At 55.3% G+C, this 21,011-nt stretch overlaps 1 protein-coding gene across 1 annotated transcript in view; it reads right to left on the reverse strand.

The window, feature by feature from the left end:
- Window positions 1-13,175, reverse strand: part of PTCHD2 (patched domain containing 2) — a 52,522-nt gene extending 39,347 nt beyond the window's left edge. Inside the window, exon 1 of the mRNA XM_012662540.1 lies at window positions 13,048-13,175. The gene's annotated coding sequence lies outside the window, so the exon portion shown is untranslated. The remainder of the gene's footprint in view (window positions 1-13,047) is intronic.
- Between the last annotated feature and the right edge of the window lie 7,836 nt (window positions 13,176-21,011).

Here is a 21,011-nt window from a genome sequence, read left to right on the forward strand (position 1 = left end):
GGGATTAACGTTGGGATCAGTGGACTGAGTGCCGCAGACGGCCCCCCTAACACGGCAGGCCTCAGCCAATCAAGGGAAGACCTGGACAGAACGAGAGAGGGACTCTGCTGACCGTGTGGGCTTGGACATCGGTCTTTTCTGGCCTTCAAACCCCAGCTGAAACATTGGCTTTTCTTGGGTCTTGAGCCTGCCTGCTTTCGGACTGGAACTTACAGCACTGGCCCTGCTGGTTCCCAGGCCGGGGCTGGAGCTACACCTCGGGCTCTCCCGGGCCTCGACTTGCTGCCCGCAGATCTTGGGACTTCTCAGCTTCCATAATCACGTGAGCCAATTCCTCATACTAGATCTGTATGTGTGTGTGTGTGTGTGTACACATGTGTATATTTACATCCTATTCATTCTTTTTCTCTGGGGAACCCTGGCTACTACGATGGGGCACGGAGCACCCCAAAGGAAAAGTGGTGTGAAGCAGAAAGCCTCATCCCAGCCGCTGGGTCCCAGGGCCTCCCAGAGTCTTCTCTCAAGAAGTCCCAAGCCCTACCCAGGCTCTCAGATGACAATGGCAGTAGAGCCAGGGGACGCCCTCCAAATCCATAGAGGAGGGATGTGGCTGGGTGACTTTCCACACTTGTCCGACCCCTTCCCCCCACCAAGAAGATCCTAAATCTGCCACCCCATCCTGCCTGCCCCAGCCCTGGGGAGACCTGGCTTTGTGGCTGTGGCTGACTTAGGCACCTGCTCCTGCCCCATCACACCTGCTGCCCCCCTAATAAACGTGGTCTTTGTTGGCTCAATTTGCTGGCAAGAAATTCACACGACCAATCCTCTCTGCAAAGAAAAGCTGGGCTTATGGACTGGGAGCCCAGGTGGGGTGGGGGTGGGGAGTTGGGGGGTCTCTGTGCTGAGCCTGTCAAGCCCCCATCTCTCAGAGGAGAGCGGGCTGCAGAGATGGAGTGGATGAAGGACGGCTGGCCTCCCCGAGCTGACAGCTGGTGAGGAAACTGTGGGCGCTGACTCGTAAACCCAACAGCTCAATATATATCAGGCAAACAAGCTTTGCTCGGGTCAATATATCACCCGAGGAAATATCCTGGCTGACACCAGAGGAATCCAACATTAATGGGCACAACAGCCACTATTACTTCCCCCATTCCATGTGTCCTCTCTCCAGTGGGCTCAGTGGGACAGAACTGGCCCCCCAGTGCTCAAGGGAAATCAGAGTCCGAGAGCAAGCCGGCCTGATTTCGAGGGCAGGGGGCAGCATAGACTGTGCAGTCGCCAGACCTGGATTCAAACCCCGGCTCTGCCACTAGCCCCGCACCTTGGGCAAGTCTCAGTTTCCCCATCTGTAAAGTGGGGACGGTGACACCACCCCCCTTGCTGGATCACAGCAGCCAGTATGATCATCGTGAACTTCTCAGAGGGCAAGAGCACCTGCTGCGGGCAGGTCCACAAGGCGGCTAGAGCAGACTCTCTGCTGCAGAGGCCCTTGGACTTTAATGCGAGTCAGAGTCTCTGGGTATACTTGGTTTTTGAGTTTTTTTTTTTTTTGAGACAGAGTCTCACTCTTGTTGCCCGGGCTAGAGTGCAGTGGTGTCATCATAGCTCACAGCAACCTCAAACTCCTAGGCTCAAGCGATCCTCCTGCCTCAGCCTCCTGAGTAGCTGGGACTGCAGGCATGAACCACCACGCCTGGCTAATTTTTCTACTTTTGGTAGAGATGGGGTCTCGCTCTTGTTCAGGCTGGTCTTGAACTCCTGACCTCAAGCAATCCTCCTACCTCAGCCTCCCAGAGTGCTAGGATTACAGGCGTGAGCTACCACAGCGGCGCGCATATACTTGTTAACATGCAAATTCCAGGACCAGGCACCAGATCGGACACTGAGGAGGTGGGCCCAGGAAGCTGTAGTTAAAGCACCTCCCTAGGTGATTCAGCAGCAGGTGCCCCAGGACCATTCTTCACCTCCCCAGTTCCCGGTGGCTCCCTCAGCAGGTGGCATAGCCTCCGGCCTCCGCCCAGGTGTGCCTGGGTGCTCTGGGGATGGACTCAGGCTGTTGGGTCTCAGGCCAGGGCTCATTCCCTGGAGTGTCTCTTCCTTCAGCCATGGGGAGGGAAGAAATGATGGCATTTGGGCCAGGAACAGGACTTTGTGACCAGAGGGGGGACACAAAGAGGCCACCCAGCTCTGCCAAATAGCTCTTCCTGGTGGGCCCATGCAGTGGGGCTTACTATCTTCCAGGCCCCTGGCAAGGGGCTCGGTGGAGAGTTTATTATCCACTGAGCACTACTGTGTGTCACATGCCAGGTACTTTACTAATTTATGTCATCTTGGATCCAATGTCTTCCCTGCAAGGCCGCTTACAGGGGTGGAGCTGGATCGGAACCTCTGGAAGTGGTGTCAGAGCCCGTCCTTTTAGCCACCTGCACTCTGCTGCCAAAAGCAATTCCACCGACTGACCCACTCTGGCCCCCCACCCCCCCCCACCTGGACGGCGCAGGCCTCGCCACCCACACACATCAGCCCCGATCCTGGAGGCCACAAAGCAGCCTCAGCATCACTGAGAAAGAGGCAATAAAAGCTTAATAAAACCAGCAACGATCACAGAGCCTGTGAAATATGACCAGGCTCCCAGATGCCCCTGGCCTGAAGGGTCAGAAAGTTCCAGGAAACCCTCATTGCAGGCCTGACCACCCCATCCAGCCCGTCTCCACCCACCACCCCTCCCCCACCCTCAGTCCCTGGTTCTGGCCGTGTGAGGCTGGAGACGGTGGCTGCTGAGCCCGAAGGACCCACTGGGCCCTGCAGCTGGTCTAGCTCCCCAGCCCCCAGACTGCTGGGTTAATAAACAACAAAAAGATCCCCACAATATATGACCAATAACCACGGCCATAAAATCCTAATTGGATTCCTTTCTGGCTGATGAGCTCGGGGCTCTTTTCTCTCTGAGACCCGATTAACAGATATGTAAAACAACTCCCCTAGCATGGCAGCTCAGGCTCTTCCTGCAAGCCCAAGTTCAGGGGCTGGGGGGTGGGGTGGAGAAGAAGCAGCATATCAGTGCCTGGGCAGCAGAAGTGGCCCCAGGGGCTGGGAGTAGGGACCTGCTCAGCCACTGGGGCCTGCTGTGTGACCTAGAACAAGTCACTTAATGCCTCTGGTGGGAAGAGATACTCTCTAAACCCTTTGCCTCTGATTCTCAGCTGCTGTCTACTGGGGGAGGCAGAGCAAGGGGAGCTACATGCTGGGGAGGGTCCCTTCTCCTCTATTCAGAGGCTATTGAGTAACTGGAGGGGGCTGCACGCAGAGCTCAGACCATGTGCTGGGTGCCACCTGCCAGTTCCTAGCTCTGGGGAAGGCCTTGGAGATTGCCCCTGCCCCCCCACTCTCCCACGCCCGCCCCAGTCCTAGCACACCCAGACCACAATTCCAGGGAGTTGCAAAACTCTTCCATAGCACCCAACAAGAAGCTACAGAGTAGATTGGAGGCTGCAAGATACAAAGGCAAAGTGCTCAAACCTGCAGAGGGGCTCCCATGACCGGTCTGGGACGGAGCTCTGGGCAGGGGCTGCACCCCCAGCCTCACTGCCTGGAAAGGAAGTGAGACCCTCAGGGTAAATCTCCCTCCCTCTGAGAACTTGGGGCTCCCCATCCCCCGCTTGCCGCCTGGGCTCGTGGAGAGCTAAGGAGGCAGCAGCTGATGAAACAGGCACACGGTGGGGGTGGCCCTCACATCTCTGAGCCGGAGCCATTGCTCTTCCCGCCCTCGATCCTCCGACTGGGGGACTGAACGATGCTGCGTCTGTGCAGCAGCTTCGAGTGCGCAGATCATTTTCCTGTGGGTTTTCTCCTCCTAAGAACGATTTCCAATTTGCAAACAAGAAAACTGAGGGTAAGGAAGTGAAAGGACTTATTTGAACCTGATTTCTGATGAGCTCGGTAAAGAGTACCGGTAAAGAGTACCAGTGAGAAGAGCTCACTGTAGCAGATTTTATTTAAGCCTTACATGTTCGAAAACTCTGAGTCCTTGAGTCAGCCCTCCCGCCCCCCTACTGGGGCACATGCGCGCACACGCACATACACACGTACACACACACACACACACACACACACACACACACGCACCCGCACCTAGCATGTGCCCCTGAGCCATTCTGGCCGCAGTCTAGGGACAGCACTGGCTGGGACAGTGGGTCCCTGGGAAGGGCGGAGGGTGGAAATATCAGGGACTAACATTCAACTTCTCCATCTCGGGTGTCCAAGTGAAATCTCACCTGCAGTGCCTGCACAGGTCAGCGGCTCTGGGGAAGGCTTCCCGGCTCCCCTGCTGCGTGACAGCTCAGGCAAGTGTAGTGGGGAGCAGGCGTCAGTCCAGGAAGTGGGCTCAGTACCCTCGCACCTGGCACCAGCGCGGAGGCCCTGACAGTGGGGACTCTGACACTTGCCTCAGCCTCAGCCCACCGTCCGTGACCACGCAGCTGCCTATGGAGACAGGAGTCGGGGGTCGGTGCTGAACAGCTGGCGCGGAGGGCCCGGGAGGGAGAGTGGGTCCTCAGGTGCTCCCCCAATCTCCTGCCTCTCTCTTACAATGCTTGGGAAGGTCAGGGCCCCGGGAACTAAGAACTGCTGCTCCCAGCACCAGACGCCTGGAGAGACCCACTGAAGCCATCTGGGCTCAAGAATCCCAGACCCTTTCCCCGCACCCTGCCTTCCTTCGTGGGGAAGCGTTGTCCACCACATACACACACCAATCCTTCCATGGTAACAGGGCTCTGTCTCCTATTTCCTTGTCAACTTGGTCAAGTCTTTCCTCTTCCCTAGGCCTCAGTTTGCCTTTCTGTCAAATGGGAGGGCTGGACTCAATGAGCTTTCAGGCACCTCCCAATTCTGTCATTTGGAGTCCCCAAAGTGGCAGGACATAGGAGTGTGACAGGAGAGAGGGTGGGGTGGCTTAGGGCCAGGGAGCCAGCTGGGAAGTTGAGGAGGGTTGTAGACTCCTCTTTCAGCTTTCAGCCTCCTGGATTCCACCCCATGCCACAGCCAGGAGCCTGGGGGGCCCTGCAGAATGGGGTGGAGGGTACAGTGAGGGGGCAATGTTCAGGGAGTCAGACCACCTCTCTCCAACCTGAGCCAAGGGTGTTCTGGGCCTCTCATTACTCCGGGGCAGGGGAACCAGCTGCAGAGGCAAAGCCTGGGTATGCTTTGATAGCAGATCTGCAGAGGGAGAAATAACCTACTTAGTATTTTCGGTTGGTGAGAGCAGGAATGAAGCAGTTGATTCTTATTCAAATGCTGTCCCAGGCAAGGCCGTGGTGAGGAGGGCAGCTGCCTGTAAGCACACCCTCGGAGCATCCGAGCAACCTCTGGGCAGCAGCAGCAGCAGTGGCAGCCGCCCCGTCACCCCAGACCTGGGCTCAGCTGCCTCTTCTTCCCACCCCCTCAGGAAAGGACTACGTCCGGGGCCCTCCCTAACTCAGAGCCGAAGCCCCCCCCCCGCCCAGGCGTTTCTGACCCAGGGCCCTCTCCTAAAGAGCAGGGCAGCTCCTCTGCTTTTCCTGGGGTGGGGGACGTTCTTTCAAATTTGGGGGGTGGGGACAAGAATAGGACCCTTCCCGTTGTCAGTACTTGGGGTCAGGCCCCGCCAAATCAAAGCCCTGACTGTCAAAGTCCATCGGCCCATTCACCAATTCACACATTTACCAATTCGTCCATTCATTCATTCATTCACTCATCGCCTCACTTCATTCGCTTGTTGGTGCTTGCTATATACGAAAAGGGACTTTCTGTTAAATCATCATCATCTTTGCAATGTCTTGAACGCCTTTCCTCCTGAAGGCTGCAAAAACCTTCTCACCCCAGATCTATTCTCATGCTCGTTATTGCCTGAGAATGCCTCTTGGCTGACAGATCCCGTTCATCACAAATTCTTGGCTCTGTTATTCCGGGATCATCTGCTCGAAGTCTCCGAAACACCAGGTCGGAAAGTCAGGAACCCTGGTAGGGAACACGCAGCGCCGGTTGCCTGCGATACACGGTGCCAGCCAGCCTTTTCTCAGCTTCCGTGGCTAGAGAAGGGAAGGAGGGGCTTTCCTCCTCCAGCTGCTGTCACTTTCCAAAGCCTGATTCCTCTCTAGCTTAGCCTAATGCCTCTCAGATCTGGATTGCAGGAAGGAACCCAAACCAACATCTTGCCTTTGTGAAGTCACAAGATGATACTTTAAAACCCATACATACTTTCCAACCAGAAATTGCCCACCTGCAATCATGTCCAGAGGGATGCCAGCCCCAGCTGTGTCTACAAGGCATGAAAAGAGGAAACATCTGGATGAAAGCCAGCAAAGTCTTGCCAGTCTGCCAGATGCTGCCCACATCTGGACATCCAAAAAGTGATCTGTTCGGTGGCTTGGCAGTCAAGAAGCAAATGGTCAACACCCGTCACCCTAACAATAAGAACACAGCCCAAGCCTATAAGGTACAAATTACCCAGATTACTGAAGGATGCAAAGGGTACTTTGGCTTCAATCATACTCATCCTTAAAGACCCCAATCAAGTTAACATAAAGGCCTTACTGGTTGTGTGGTGGCTGCGCTCATGACACCTGCAGTCAGCCAGCCTGGGTTTGGATTCTGTCCCTGTTGCTTATTAGTAAGCTGCTTACTCTCTCTGTGCTTCACATTTCTCATCCTTGAAATGGAGATAATGCTGCTATCCCCCTTGCTGGGCAGGTGTGAAGACGAAATGAGATAATATCTATAAAGTTCTGAGCCCAGCGCCTGGCAAGTAGTAAACATTCAAAATATGTTGGCTTATTATCATTATCATTATCATGGGCGTGACCGCCCTGCAGGGCTCCCCAGCGAAGAAGAGCACGCTCTCTAGGACAGTGCAGAGGTCGCAGACGGGGAGAGACACATACTCCTTCCCAGACCAGGAACACCAATTTGCCACGACCTTCCCCAGCCTGAGCGCTGCTGAGGCCACCTTCCCCAGAGACGAGATCGTCGCATACTCCTTCCTTCACGATGGGAGCGCCTTCCAGCTGGCAGTCGTGTCTCCTCTATGAACAAGGTTTGGCAAAGGACACGTTGTCCAGGTGCCAGTGTATGCGTTGGATGCCGGGGCAGATGGCTGGGCGGGGAAGAGCCTTCCTCGCTGAACCCCTCTCCCACCAAGACATCGAGCTGGGGAGAGTGCCCAGTTGTACTGAAAGCACCACCCCTAGGAAACCTCCCTCCTGACCCTGGAATGACCACTGGCCAGGATCATGTCCTCTCAGTCCCAGGGGACACCTGGGTCCCTCTTCTACTTCCAGTGGGGGACTGAGTGCGCCATCACTAATCATCTATCACCTCTGCTCCCAGGGTAAGAAGTGCCCGGGGGTGGGGATGGGGACTCTGGTGAGCTCTAAGGGCAGAGACAGAGACCTTTTCCCATCTGCACCCAGCTCACAGGAGGCCTGCTCACCAGATGCTTGTGGAGGGGGAGATTAAGGATGAGGCCTTTTCTGGTGGAGGAGGTGAAGCCTCTGGACACTGTCTCCCAGGACATCACTCACTGGTTCCAAGTGCCCCCCATCAGGGGCCTGGATGGCACCTGCTGGCACCTAAATCCTAGCCAATCCTTCCGTTATCCTTACCATCTCCTAGTTCCCGATGGTCAAGCTCACTGTATACAGCAAGACCATAACCTGCCAGCTGACGGCCACTTCCAAACTGTCACGTTCCCAATCTGGTTTCCCCAGAGGGAGGAACAAACGGGAGGAAGGGAGATGCCGGGATGGAGGGTGTGCGGGAGTTCCGCAGGCAGTCAGGCCCTCTCTGCCCTCTCCCCTGGGTTCAGAGAGAAACATACCCACACCCTACGTTTCGCTAATGTCTTCCAGGGGCTGGTCCCAGGATACTGCACTGGGCTTCTTCCTTCCAGGTTTGGCAGAGACACAGCCTTCGCTGGAACGCATGCCAGCAAGCGTGACCAGCCTGGAGGTGTAGTATAAATAGCCTGCTGCTGCCCATCAGCTTCTCCACCCCCTTGGCATCGGCTCCAAACCTTCCCCATCCTCAGCCCCAGAGCAAACCTGCTGGCAGGGGCTCTGCTGGGCCCCACCTGCCTCTTTTCTGGCTGTGTGACCTTGAGCAGGTGACTCAACCTCTCTAGCCTCAGGCACTTCCACTGTGAAATGGACTAAGAACACCTCCCTCTAGGGTGGTCGTGGGGATTGCGTCAGTTAATGTATGAAAAGCATTTAGCACAGTGCCTGGCACATGGCTAATGTTCTGCATTGGCTATTGTTGTTCAAGATGACAAACAGGTAGGGACCTGGGGCAGGTCAGCAGGGGCAGGTGTGATGGCAAAGGGGACGAAGGGGAGAGGACTTGAGCAGCGGAAGCTAGCAGCGCTCCACCTCTGCACTTGGAAGGGAGTTGTTAGGCTGGCCGCCTGCATCGGTTCAGATCCCTTCTCCGGTGCTGTCTGGATGCTTCTCACACACTCAGGCAAGTCAGCCCGGCTGCCTGCAAAGAGCTCTGGACTGGGATTCTAAGACACAGGCTCTGCCACCAACTGCTGTGTGAGGCTGGGCAACTCACTTGCCCTCTCTGATGTAACTTCCCCATCTGCAGAGGCCTCTCACAGCCCTGAACTCTTACAGAATTAAGTTGTCCAAGCCTCACAGTGGGGCTCCTGCCTGAGCTCATGCCAGGCTCTCATGGTTGGGGACAGAGTCATGGCTGGGGACTCAGCCCCAGCACAGCCATAGCTCAGAAGCCTCGAGTACCAAGCCCAAGCCACTGAGAGATAAACTCTAGTGACAGTACTGCCCTTCACCCCCAGCCCTCTGGCAGAGGAATTTATGTTCTTTTGAAAACTATCATGCAAATGGGTTTCTTGACCAAAAAAAAAAAAAAAAAAAAAAAAAAAAAAAAAAAATATATATATGTCTCGAATGAATGAACAACTAAACAACCAGAAACAGTAATGCAAGGTACTGGGCAAAATGGAGGCTTTTGCTTCATTCAGATCAAAATCTGATCCCAACTTGACCTCTTCTAGCTGTGCGACCTTGGGCAAATCTCTTCACTTCTCTGAACTTTGCTTTTCCCATATATTAAATGAGGATGACAATTCGTATGCCATAAGATGGTTGCAAGGCATAAGTGAGACAGTCCATGCAAATAGTAGGTATCAACTCATGATGGCAGCTATTATTATCGGCATTGCTATCACCAACCTCCCACTGTGAGCCAGAGGACCTGAGGCCATCAGCCTTGTCTGGTGCCCGTTCCCAAAGAGCCTTGACTAACAGACACACAGTCACTGCCATCCTCCCACCCATACACCTTCCAGCTGGTGCGGAGCAGAGTGCGGCCGTCTGGCCTCCCCACGGCAAGGCAGGGAGTGAGCTCGCTGGGGGAGGCTCTGTCACCTTCCCTGGACCAGTCCGACAGCGTCCATGCCTCTGGCCTTTGTCGAGCAGCTGGAGCATGAGCTGCACTGTCTGCCCGCGAAATGCGACTTTTGGAAAACATGCATATTTGTGAGTTGGTGCATGTTTCTATTTTGGGCCGACACTGCTCTCTTTATTTATTTTCTCTGAGCTTTGGCGCTTTGGAACCCCGCTTGGAAGGGTGTTTTGACAGACTTTGACACCTCTCCAGGCTCCTTTGGCAGGGAACACGCTAGGGTGGGGGGAGGGTGGGGAGGGAGGAAGAAGATTTCAGATGACAAGCCCTCTTTCTTGGCTAGGACTGCTGGACAACTGAACACACCTGCCTCACCGCCCCAGCCCTTGGTTTCTCCATATTTGGGTAGGGGGAGGAGTACAAGAGGGGTTCAGGTGGGGAAACAATTTCAAAGAGGGGGAAGGGAACCACAGAGGCTAATCATTGAGCTTCCAATTATAATAATGCTAACATCATCGTCGACACCAATAGGATTGTAATTATCAACCACTGCTGCCACCACCCTCCACCTTTGTTGGGCGCCCACTTTAGTGACTGACAGTGGGCCAGCTGATTGCCCTTAGGGAAACCACCTCATCTCTCGGCATCTCATTTTGCTCTTCCATAAAGGCTATCTTTGCAGTCCACAGCTCACGGGGCGGGGAGAAGAGGCTGCTCTGCCAAATGGTGGCAATGGCTGCCTTCCCTTCCGGCCTTAGATGCTGGCCAGCAACCAACTGTCCATCGGCAGGCTACTCGGTTGGGTCTAGGGACTTGGGGCTGATTGCCAAGCCCCTACGCACCGGGCAGGACCTCTAAAGCTGCTTTCAACCAGTCCCTTCCCTGTGGCCACCAACAAACAGGCCAGAGGCTGCATCTCTGAGAGGGATCTCAACTCAGACAATTCCATTTGCCTTTGAATGACCAGGGGAGTAGAGGGAGGAGGATGGGGAGATGAGGGAAACAGGTCTATACTATCAGAGGAAAGGGCTTAAACTGTAATTCTAAGGATATGGGGATCAGGAGACCCAGATTTAGGTTTTCAGTCTTCTATTCATTCATTCACTCATTCATTCATTCACCAAACACCAGCCAGAAGAACCAGTGGTTCATGCAGAGGATATGACAGTGGAATCAATGCCTGCTACAATGCAGATTGTACTTCAGCAGTGTGACCTCAAGAAAATTACTTGACATCTCTGGTCCTATTAAGGAAATCATTTAAACATTCCTCACTTGAGGGAGAGGCTGACTTTGGTGGGTGCTCTAAGGAAAGGGAAAGGTACCATGATCTCTAGGGTTAGAGCCATGATTTTCAATCCCATCCACACTCAAGAGACTCACTAGAGAATCAACGTTCCAGATTATTAGGGCCAAAAAGTGACCCTAAATGTCACCTCAACCAGTCCTCTCCTTTCATAAATGGGAAACCTGAAGCTCAGAGAAAGGAAGAAATTTGCCAAGGGCACACCGGGAGCCTGTGGTCAGGTTGGGACCAGGATCCAGGTCTGCTCATTGCCAGCGCAGTGCTTCACGCTGGGCTCCTCCTTCTTCAACCCAGATTCTGCATTTTAAGGGCAAGAGCAGGAGAGGTGTCAGAGGGCAAGCCAGAGCACGGGTACAAGATGCTTCAAAAAGCCAAATCTCCAGGGGTTCTTGGCCCCTCGGACAGACTGGGGGGCTCTGGAACATCTGGCCCTGGAAAATTTCCTGGGCGGGGGGAAAGCTGCTGAGGCCATGGGTGGAGAAAGTCAGATTTCCAAAGAGAGACTCATGGAGGCACGGACTCTGCAGTTGAGAAGGCAAGTCTGGGAGAATGGAGTCAGCTCCCCCTAAGGGTCAGCTGTGCCTGCATCAAAGCAAAGACAGGGTCAGACCCAGGCTAAGGAAAGTTGGGGAGAGAAGTGAAGGCAGCTGAGAAGGATGACCAGAGAGACCGAAAAGGAGGGTGTGTGTGAAAGATAAACCTGGGGGTGGAACAGAGCAGGAAAACAAAGACAGTGCAGGCAAAGAATGCGGACCCTGACTGCAGAAGCTATGTCTAGAATAAGGTTAGAGGAAGGCGAATGGGCACCCAAGTGCAGAGCCGAGCAAAGTGGACCCTCAGCTTAAAACCAAGATTCTGCAAGGCACCTGCCCATGCTGGGCTTCTGCCCAGAGCTTCCACCGAGCCGTGGCCTCCTCCCTCCCTTTGGCAGATGCCTGGTTCCTGTGGGAGGTCTGCAGCGGGGGGCGGGGGGGGGGCGTTTGCTCTGTCTCCCCCATGCTTTCCCCGTAGGAGCAGGACAATGTGTGTGTGTGTGTGTGTGTGTGTGTGTGTGTTGGAGCGGGCGTGGGGGTGTGTCTGTGCTCCAGAACCTGAGTGGCTTTGTGAGTCACTGGGCACCAGTGTGAGCACCAGGTGGTGGTCTCTGGAGCCGGGGGCTTAGTCAGTATGTCCCGAGACAGCAGCCTCCAGTGCCAGCTCGGAGTGAAGATGCTGCCCAGGTCCACAGACTGGTGCTTGTGAGAAGATCTCGTTTGCCCACGTGTGCATGAATTGTGTGTGCATTGTGCGTGCTTGTGGACTGTGGGTGGGTGTGTATTTGCACAAGTGGGCTATGAATATGTGTGTGGACTGTTCTCGAGTGGTCTGCAGATATGTGTGCGTGCGCATGGATGCGTGAGTGTGCGCGGGGGTCTGTAGGCGCGCGCGGGGGTTGTGAGTCTCCAAGGCCAGCTCGAGGCGCTGTCCGCGGTGCTGACCCGGGGCGTGGACCGACGGGGACCAGCGCCCAGGGGGAAGCTAGCACCCGTGTGGAGCAGAGAGGGGCCAAGGAGAAGAAGCCCCCAAGGAGGCACCTTCCCAGCCCAGCTGTGGGCCTCCCCGAGGAGTTGGGGAAAGTTCTCCCAGCGGTGCGGTTGGCTCACGGGACTCGGCGTTCCTCACGTTGGGAATCTTTCCCGACCCTCAGCGACGCCACTGCCCGGATGCCCACCCCACTTGCACCCTCCTTTGCGTTCTCAGCGGAGCCCGGGGACCCTCTCGCGCTAGGCTTCCATCGCCTGCCGGGCCCGCCCTAGAGCCCCCATGAGCCCGACCGGACCTGCAGCAGGTTAATTGGGCCCAGGACTTGAGAAATGTCCCGCCGAGAGCAAGGGTGCGCTAAGGTAGGGGTGGATGGAGAGGGGATCATTAACCTTTCCTTGTCCCCTCCCTCCGCTCTAGCCTGGCCGAGAGCCCGATCCAGGGGTGGCTTCAGACTGACGCTCAACTTTTATGGAACCAGACATGCACCCGCGGGGACGAGCAGGGGGCCGGAGGTCGGAAGTCTAGCCGTTTTTGGACATCAAACTCACCGGACGCACGGAGGCTGCTCAGGCCCTACGGGGGGTTGGCGTGGAGCGGGGGCCGGGCCGCGGGGGTCGAGCTCTGGGCTCTGCCCGCCACCGGCCGGCCTTCCCGGGGGGCTCCGAGGCCCGCATCCCGGGCTGGCCGGACAGCGGGAGAACTTCACACGCGGCCCGGCGCAGGCTGGGGTGCAGGCAGCGCGGAGGACCGGTCCCCCTCTCCGAGCAAGGCAACCCCAGCCCCGAGAGCGGATGGCACCTCGCGGCCGTCGCACTCACCTCGGTCGGCCGAGCTAAGCCGGGCTGAGCCGCGGACTCGGGAGGGGGCGCGCCGGAGGGGCGGGGGCTGCGGCCACCACGCGGCGCAGACCTGGCCCCTCGCCGAAGTCGCAGGGGAAGCTCCTCAGAGCTGCGGGAGGCCGGAGTTCCCCGCTCCGCTCCGCTCCGCTCCGCTCCGGGGCGCAGAGAGCGCGGGCAGCTCGGTGCGGATCCCGCTCCCAGGCTGGAAACCCGGAGCACTCAGCGCCGCCGCCGCCTTTTATTCGTCGCCCGCCTTTGTTTGGGTCCCGGCTGCTACCACGGGGTGCGGGGGTGTCCAGGGCAGGTTCTGGATCCGCGCCGCCCCCCAGCCACTGGCGCCTCCGGCCCCCGCGCCGCCGGGCCCTGCCTGCCTGGCCGGCGAGGGCCCGCGCTGCGCCGCCCGCCGCCGTCTCCGGAGCCCGCCGCCCGGCGCCGCCGAGGCCGCCGCTCCCCCTGCGGGCGCCGCGCGGTGGTACAGCCGGGCTCCGGCGCTGGCGGGCGGGGGCAGCGGGCGCAGCGCCCCCTAGGGGCAAGCCCTCGCCTCTGCAAGCGGCCCCGGCCGGGCCCCCCGCCCCGCCCCCGAGCCTCCTGGATTCCTGAGTCTCCCCCGCCCCTCGCCCGCGCTCCTGCTGCTCTCCAGTGGGTCCGCCCACCCTTGGCAGGCCACCAGCCTCCTGGACGCTCGAGGGCATCCCCAGGTGCCCTCCGGAGGGAGCTGCCAAGTCCAGGCTCCTGGCGCCATCCCTCCCTTCTTCCTTCTTCATTCACCTCTCTGGCACCAGAACCCGGAGCCATGCCAGCCCCTCAGCCCCTCAGCCCCTCAGCCCCTGGGACCGGGCATCCCGCCAGCTCTAGCACACTGTCTGCCGGACATCCTTGGCCGGAGGGCCACAGGGAGAAAGGGCCCGCGGAGCCAAGGCAGTGCCCTGGCCCCTTTCCATCCATTGGGGCTCAGAGGGCGTTGGCATTGCTGTCACTCAGGGAGAGCCAAGGAGGACCCCTCAAATGAGGACCAGCTGCAGGAGCTGGGCGCGTTAGTGAGAGAAGCCAGAAAGGAGGGAGGCCATTGCCACCTAGGTATGGGGGTGAGCCGCGAGTTTGTCATGCATCAGAGTGTGCTGATGGAGGACCTGGGAAGACACAGACGAGTGAGACTCAATCCCAGCCTTCAGGAAGTTTCCAGCTTATGGGAGAGATAAGAATACAGAAGGGTTATGAAATGAAACATGACGATGAGCCCCATGACCCAACACAAGGTGCTCAACCCACATCAGTACCCAACACTACCCTTATCTTTTTAAAAGAGGAAAACTGAGTTGGGGATACCTCTAACTTCGGGGTGCCGAGTGGAGCTCCTGTTCTGTTGCTTACCTGCCACCCTGCTCTGTCTCTCTGGTGTGCAGGCCTTGGGAGCTGCACCCATGGCTGGCTGCCAACTGGACACACTGGTATGTATGACCCTGGATACCTCAAGAACTAATCTATGCAGAAGCAATGGCCCAAGCTGGTGTTCCTGCCCCCGCACTCCCTGTGTGCTCAGGATCTCAGGGGAGTCATTGCCAGGCTGGCTAAGTCTGTCAGAGGACTCCCAGTGGCTCCACTGGCCTTGAGGACATTAGGGTTGGGGGAAGCTCCTGGTGTGAAGGTTGCCACGCTCAGATGTGAGGAGGAGAGAGAGAGACAGGAGACCTCTCCCAAGCAGTGGAGGGTGTGTGTGTTGCCAAAATCTGAGGCCAAATCTGACACACGAGTGCAGAGGAACAGACCCAGCAGTGCCCTGGAAATTTCCAGTCCCATTTGCTATACCCCAGAGGGAAGGCAGAGAATGAGGAGCCCTGGGAGGGGTGGAAGGAAGGAGAACAAGGAAAAGACTTGTTTTTAAGGGAGCAATAGGGAGACACAAAGTGTGTTCCCAAGCCCAGCTGAGAGCAAAGGATTTTCTTTGCTGGGTGAATGGCTGGATTCTTTTCAGTTTGTTTTAAGGCTGCTTCCAGGAGCCTCCTCAAAGTTCTCCAAGGCCCCAGCACTGTTCCTCTCAGTCTGACACATCCACAGGGCATCCCATCGATGCACCCATGACGCTGAGCCACCCTCAGCCCACACTTGGGGGTCTGGCCCTCCCCTCCCCTGGGAAATATTTTTAGTAGATTTGATACAAGTCCCTGGTAAAATTTGCACCACTTTCAAAAAGGTCCCAGCTTCACGCTGGTCCGCACCCTCCTCAGAGCCCTCCCTGGCCTCTCGGGACCTCCAGATAATTGCCGGTGGGGTTGGACTGGCTCTGCCCTTGGCGGGGGATCTGCACAGGGAGGGTGCAGAGGCCGAGGCCAGCGGAGTGGGGGAGGAGGTGGAGAGCGTGGTACCCAGGAACACTGGAAGGATGCAATTTTCCCAGGCTATCAGTGGGGTTTTAAAAATGCAAATGGAACCAGGCCTTTGAAATATGCCTGCCATAAAGGGGAACCGGTGGTGGCAGCAGAGCTGGCGCGGGTGCGGAAAGTCATGAGAACCCTCCTCCTGGGGCTCATCCTCAGACTCCCTTCCCCTCCTCTGCCTGCTCTGCCTGCAGGAAGCCTGTTTACAGGAGCCTGGGGATGAGGGACTCAGGCATCTCTGCCCAACCTCAGGGTACCTCCCTGAAGCCTCCCTTACCTCCAGGTGTGTCATCAAGGAGATGACTCCAGGGGCCAGACGATCTGCCCGGCTGCAAGGCTGCAGAGAATGAAAGTCTGCATCCCCTCTAGCTGCCCATTCCACTGCTGTTTGGTGGAAGTTCTTCCCGGGTCTGATTTAAATGCCTCTTGGTGCCGATAAGCAGCTTCCCTTATACTCTGTCTTCACAACTAATTGAAAAGCCTTCTTTTGTAAGGGGTATGAGCTATAAAGGGCAGCTTTGTCCTCAGCTCCTATCCCTTTATTTCGCTTCCTATTTTCTCTCCAATAATGTCTGAAGCAGGGCCTCTGAGCGCAGCCTCTGATCCTACCCCTCCCAGTAGAGCTGTATTTCTCTTCCACCCCTTACCAGCTGTGTGACCGTGGGAAAGGCACTTTACCTTGCTGAGTCCCAGTCATCTTATCTATAAAATGGGGATGGCAACACATCTATCTCATTGCAGTAAAGAGTTTACTAAATGAGATCATCTCTGCAAAAATAGCATTTAGCACAATACATGGCACATATTAAGTGCTGAATAAATATTAGCACTTTCTTCTTCATATTATTACCACCCGCTGGGCAAGAGCTGACTATAACACCTCTATTTTCTCCCCCCTCTCCTGCCGGGGGAGGGAGCTGTGTGCAAATGAAGTCTTCCCACCAGATGGTCGAGCAGCTGAGGGTTGAGCATACGCAGAGGGTTGGGAATGTTTATCTTAAAAATATGATATTAAGACATTGCCCCAGCATCGGGGAATGGAATAAATACATTTGTAAGTAATTCCCTCTTCAATCTGCCAACACACTGACTTTCGAGCTCTCGACCCCCACCTCCAATCTCACCTTCTCCAGGACGCCACTGGGCAGTCAGGTGAGCCCAGGTGGCTGGAAAGAACTCTAGATTTAAGAAACTGGGTTTGATTCGTATGCGTATCTTTTACTAGTATGACCTTGGGCAAGTCACTTTATTTCTCTGAGATTCAGTTTCCTCATCTGAAATATGGGATTAATAATGACTTCTGCCAATAATATACCTGCAATTATCTTCTCTGCTGAAGTGGAACGCAGATTTTCAGGTAACAGTTTGATAACTAGTTCTATCTACAGTTAGAGAGAGACATGAGAGAACGACCATCCCTGTTCCTGTGATTTTCAGGGTTCATTGCACTTCATGTGACATAATGGATGCAAAAGAGCTCAGGAGGCCTGGCATGGTGGCTCACACCTGTAATCCTAGCACCTTGGGAGTCTGAGGTAGGAGGATACTTGAGGCCAGGAGTTCAGGGCCAGCCTGAGCAACATCACAAGAGACTGTTTCTACAAAAAATTTAAAAGTCAGACATGGTGGTGCACACACGTAGTCCCAGCTATTCAGGAGGCTGAGGCAGGAGAATCACTTGAGCCCAGGAGTTTGAGGTTGCAGTGAGCTATGATGATACCACTGCACTCCAGAATGGGCAATAGAGCGAGATCCTGTCTCAAAAAAAAAAGAGTTCAGAAACTTGCCCAAGTTCATGGTGAATAAAGTTCCAATTTGAGGTCACATAGCAAATTAGTGGAAGAGCTTGGGTTGGACCCTAGGCCTCCCAGTTCAAGCCCTGAGCTTCTCAGGTCTGAAACACTATCCTTCCTCTCCCCAGCCTCCTCCTCCCCAAAGCTCTGTTCAGGAGGTGAGTGTGAGCTTACGGGGGCAGAGGATAGAAGGTCCAATAATTCAAGAGAAGAGAGAAAAGTCTAAGGGTGACAGGGCCAGGCTGGCATAGGGGTGCTGCAGACAAGGACTGGGGGAGGCTGGACAGATGGTGGCCTCCCCTTCTGTCTCCCCCAGAATTCTGCAAGCAGCCAGGCCTAGAACTCCTTTCCCAGCCTTGCCTGCCTCCTCCAAGGAAGGAGGCAGCCTGTGCCACAGTGAATACAATCCAAGTTATTAATTGTCTGCAACAATTAGCCCCAGCTCCTGGGCCTGCAGACACCAGGGCTCTGAGAGAGGGAGCCAATTACAGCTTCATCAATATTCACATTGCTGCATAATCCTCTCCCATCAAGACAGCCCTCTCATCCTCAAGCCACGTGTCTAGGGGCTTTGCTCTGACCCCAACATCTGGAGTAGATCAAATATTGCTGAGGCCTTCAAGAGTAAATGCCAGTGCAGGGTTAGACCCAGAGGGGCACTTCTCATAGCAGGGCCAAACCACTGGTGGGAAGAGCAGGACCCTGCCAAAGATCTGGACAATGTGGCATTAGCCAAAGACTGTCTGTCCCATTGTGGGAGAAAGATTATAACCTCCAGGGTGAGGGTTTTAAGTAGATTTGCTGAGGGCTCCTATTATTAGAACTGGCTTGAAAGGAGGAGGTCAGAAATACCCAAAAAGTTCTGGTTTTAATCCCAGCTCAGCCACATACTAGCTTTCTGGCTTTGGGAAAATCACTTCATGTCTCTGAGCTCATGTCCTCACCTATAAACTGGGGACAGTGGCCACACCTCCCCATGGAGGAAGATTCAGAGAGATGCTCATGTTCTGCCCAGCTAAAAGAAAAAGTTCTGGAAGGAGATTCCATGAGCCCTAGAGAAGTGTGGGGTGACGGGCAGTTGGAGACCTGAATGCTGACCCCAGATTTGCTCTAAAATTACTCTGGGGTCGTGGTGCTCTTCCATCTCTGGCCTCTTGTTCCCACTTGCTAGATGAGGACATGATCTAGATGTGCTCCGGAGCACCTCTGACTGTGATCTCCCAGGAAAACATAGGAAGACAGAATGAGTTCAGAATGAGCAGGAGGCCACAAGGAATACTTAATCCCTAATTTTCCAAGGAGGTAAATGGCAACAGTGGTAAATGCGATGGAACGGCCAACAGAACCAGGTTCATAAATAGCTAAGCCAGTCATAAATCTGTTGGTTCTGCAGCAGGAAGAGGAACCACATATCTTTTATCAAGACAAAATAAAGCCATCACCTGGTTCAGAACTCCTGGGAGGGGCTGGGTAGAAGTTCCTGGCACAGTCTTTGTCCTTGGGGTGTTTCAGGACCACGGACAGTGGCTGATGCCGGCGGAAGTGGCCCAGAGGGATGGGGGCGTGCACTCAGCGCTGAGGTGAGTCCTTGGAGGTGGTTTGAGGCTGGGGGAGTGGCGTGGAGCAGGGCCAGGGTCAAGAATAACTCGGCTACACCTGGCTTTTAAGTACCTGAGGCTCCCAGGGCACCTGCGTGTGCATGAACTCTCCATGACTCAGCACAGAATCCCAGCCATCTCCCCACCCTGCGCTGCTCCTCTGTCTCTCTGGCTTTGGTTTCCTGGCACAAGCTGGCCAGCACCTTCCACCACCCCAGTCAGCCTGGCGGGCCCACTGGTGCCAGGAGCCAGGTCAGCTTTAACCCTGGCCACCAGATCGCATCCAAGCCTCTGCGGTGACAGCAAGAAAAAGCTTTTCTGGCATTTTCCCAGTCAGGAATCTGTGGTGCTCTGAGGGGCTGCCCCAGTGCCAGCTCCTCTTCTGGCACATTCAGTGTGGGCAGGGTGGAGAATGTTCTGTGCCAGGGCCCCTGCACTGACACGAAGGGCTGACAGGTAGATCATCAGTGTCCTGACAGTTGAAATACCTTTTAGGCAGCAAGCAAGGGATGCTGCTTACAACATCAGCAACAATAATTTTTTTTTTATAGACATGGTCTCACTTTGTCACCTGGGCTAGAGTGTAGTGGCACAATCATAGCTTACTGTAACTTTGAATTCCCGGGCTTAAGCAATCCTCTTGCCTCAGCCTCCTGAGTAGCTGGGACTACGGGGGCACACCACCATGTCTGGCTAATTTTTAAAACTTTTTGTTGGGATGAGGTCTCACTATGTTGCCCAGACTGGTCTCGAACTCCTGATCACAACCGATCCTCCCACCTCAGCCTCCCAAAGTGCTGGAATTACAGGCGTGAGCCACCACGCCTGGCCATCAACAATAATATTTAATGGCTACCACATATTGATTGCCAGGCCCCATATGTGCATTACTTCATTCAAACTCACAACCACCCCATGAGGTGAGTCCTCTTAACATCCTCATTTCCAGATGAGAAAATTGAGGCTCAGAAAGTCATGAGTTGTTTCAGGTCACACAGCAGATAAATACTGAGGTCCCAAACCCAGGCAGTTTGATTCTACAGCCCAAGATCTTTACCACATTATTCTCCCCATTTTACAGATGGAAAAACTGAGGGTCAGAGAGCTTAAGGGACTTGGTTAGGGTCACAGGAAGAGTCAGTGATGGCAAGAATTTGAACCAAGGTGTGCCTGATGCCACAGACACCACGCTGGTCCACTCTACTGCTCCCTCATGAATCGGGTCCCTGTCAGGTGCCCACTCTCAGTGCTCCCTACTGTGGCCCTCAGGTCCCATCCTAGGTCTAAGACACATCTAAACCAATCTCCCTGCTCATCCTTAGGGAAGTTGCTGCCTTTCTCTGAGCCCCAGTCTACCAAGGGAAACATTCCAAGGCAGAGCTCACATTCCAATTTGAGAATTGCTTTGTTCAATGAGATCCTCCCCTGGAAACCAGGGGGGCATCCTGCGGAATGGTAGGACAGTTCCCAGGACCCCGGGGGGCAGGGTCATACCTAATGCCTTGCAGGATAAAATGCAGGGGCCAGGGCCACTAGCTGTGAACACACCATGGGATTGGTGTCACCCGGCACAGGATGCCTAGTCATCTCCTAGCCTCTCATCTCACAGATGGACACGTGGGGGCCCAGGGCGGGTGAGCGTGGTGGTGTGGTTGCCTCCTGACAGCCCTGTCCTTTTGGGAAGCCCTCCAAGCCTCTGTGTCCTTCCTGACATCTCTGGGTTCTCATTTTGCAGCTGGGCACGCTGAGGGACAGCTGTTCTTGCTAGCATTCAGGGCCACATCTGGCAGATGTGGCAGCGGAATGCAGAAAGAATGCATGAGCAGTCTAAATGACCGCGTGGGGGAGCAGCACATCTGGCTGGCGGTATGTCCCACTCTGCTCCTCCTCCTCCTCCTCCTCCTTCACCCTCGCTTTCCGTCCCCTCTCCCCCCAGCAATCCCAAGCTCTTTGCCTTCCCTCCCTTACGATTATTTCCTGCCTCGGTAATGACCACAGTAAACATTTACTGAGCACTTACTGTGTGACACGCTCTGTGCCATCTGGACAGCCCAAGGCCAGCGGGTGCTCACCGTTATGCTGACTCAGGAAGACGGAACCAGACATCGCATGTGAGAGTAAGTGCAGGGGACTTCCCCTACGCCCTGGGGAGCTTGTGGTGTCATCGATTTTAATCC

This window comes from Propithecus coquereli, unplaced genomic scaffold (genome assembly GCF_000956105.1).
Source record: "Propithecus coquereli isolate 6110/MARCELLA unplaced genomic scaffold, Pcoq_1.0 Scaffold77, whole genome shotgun sequence".
Lineage (NCBI taxonomy): Eukaryota > Metazoa > Chordata > Mammalia > Primates > Indriidae > Propithecus > Propithecus coquereli.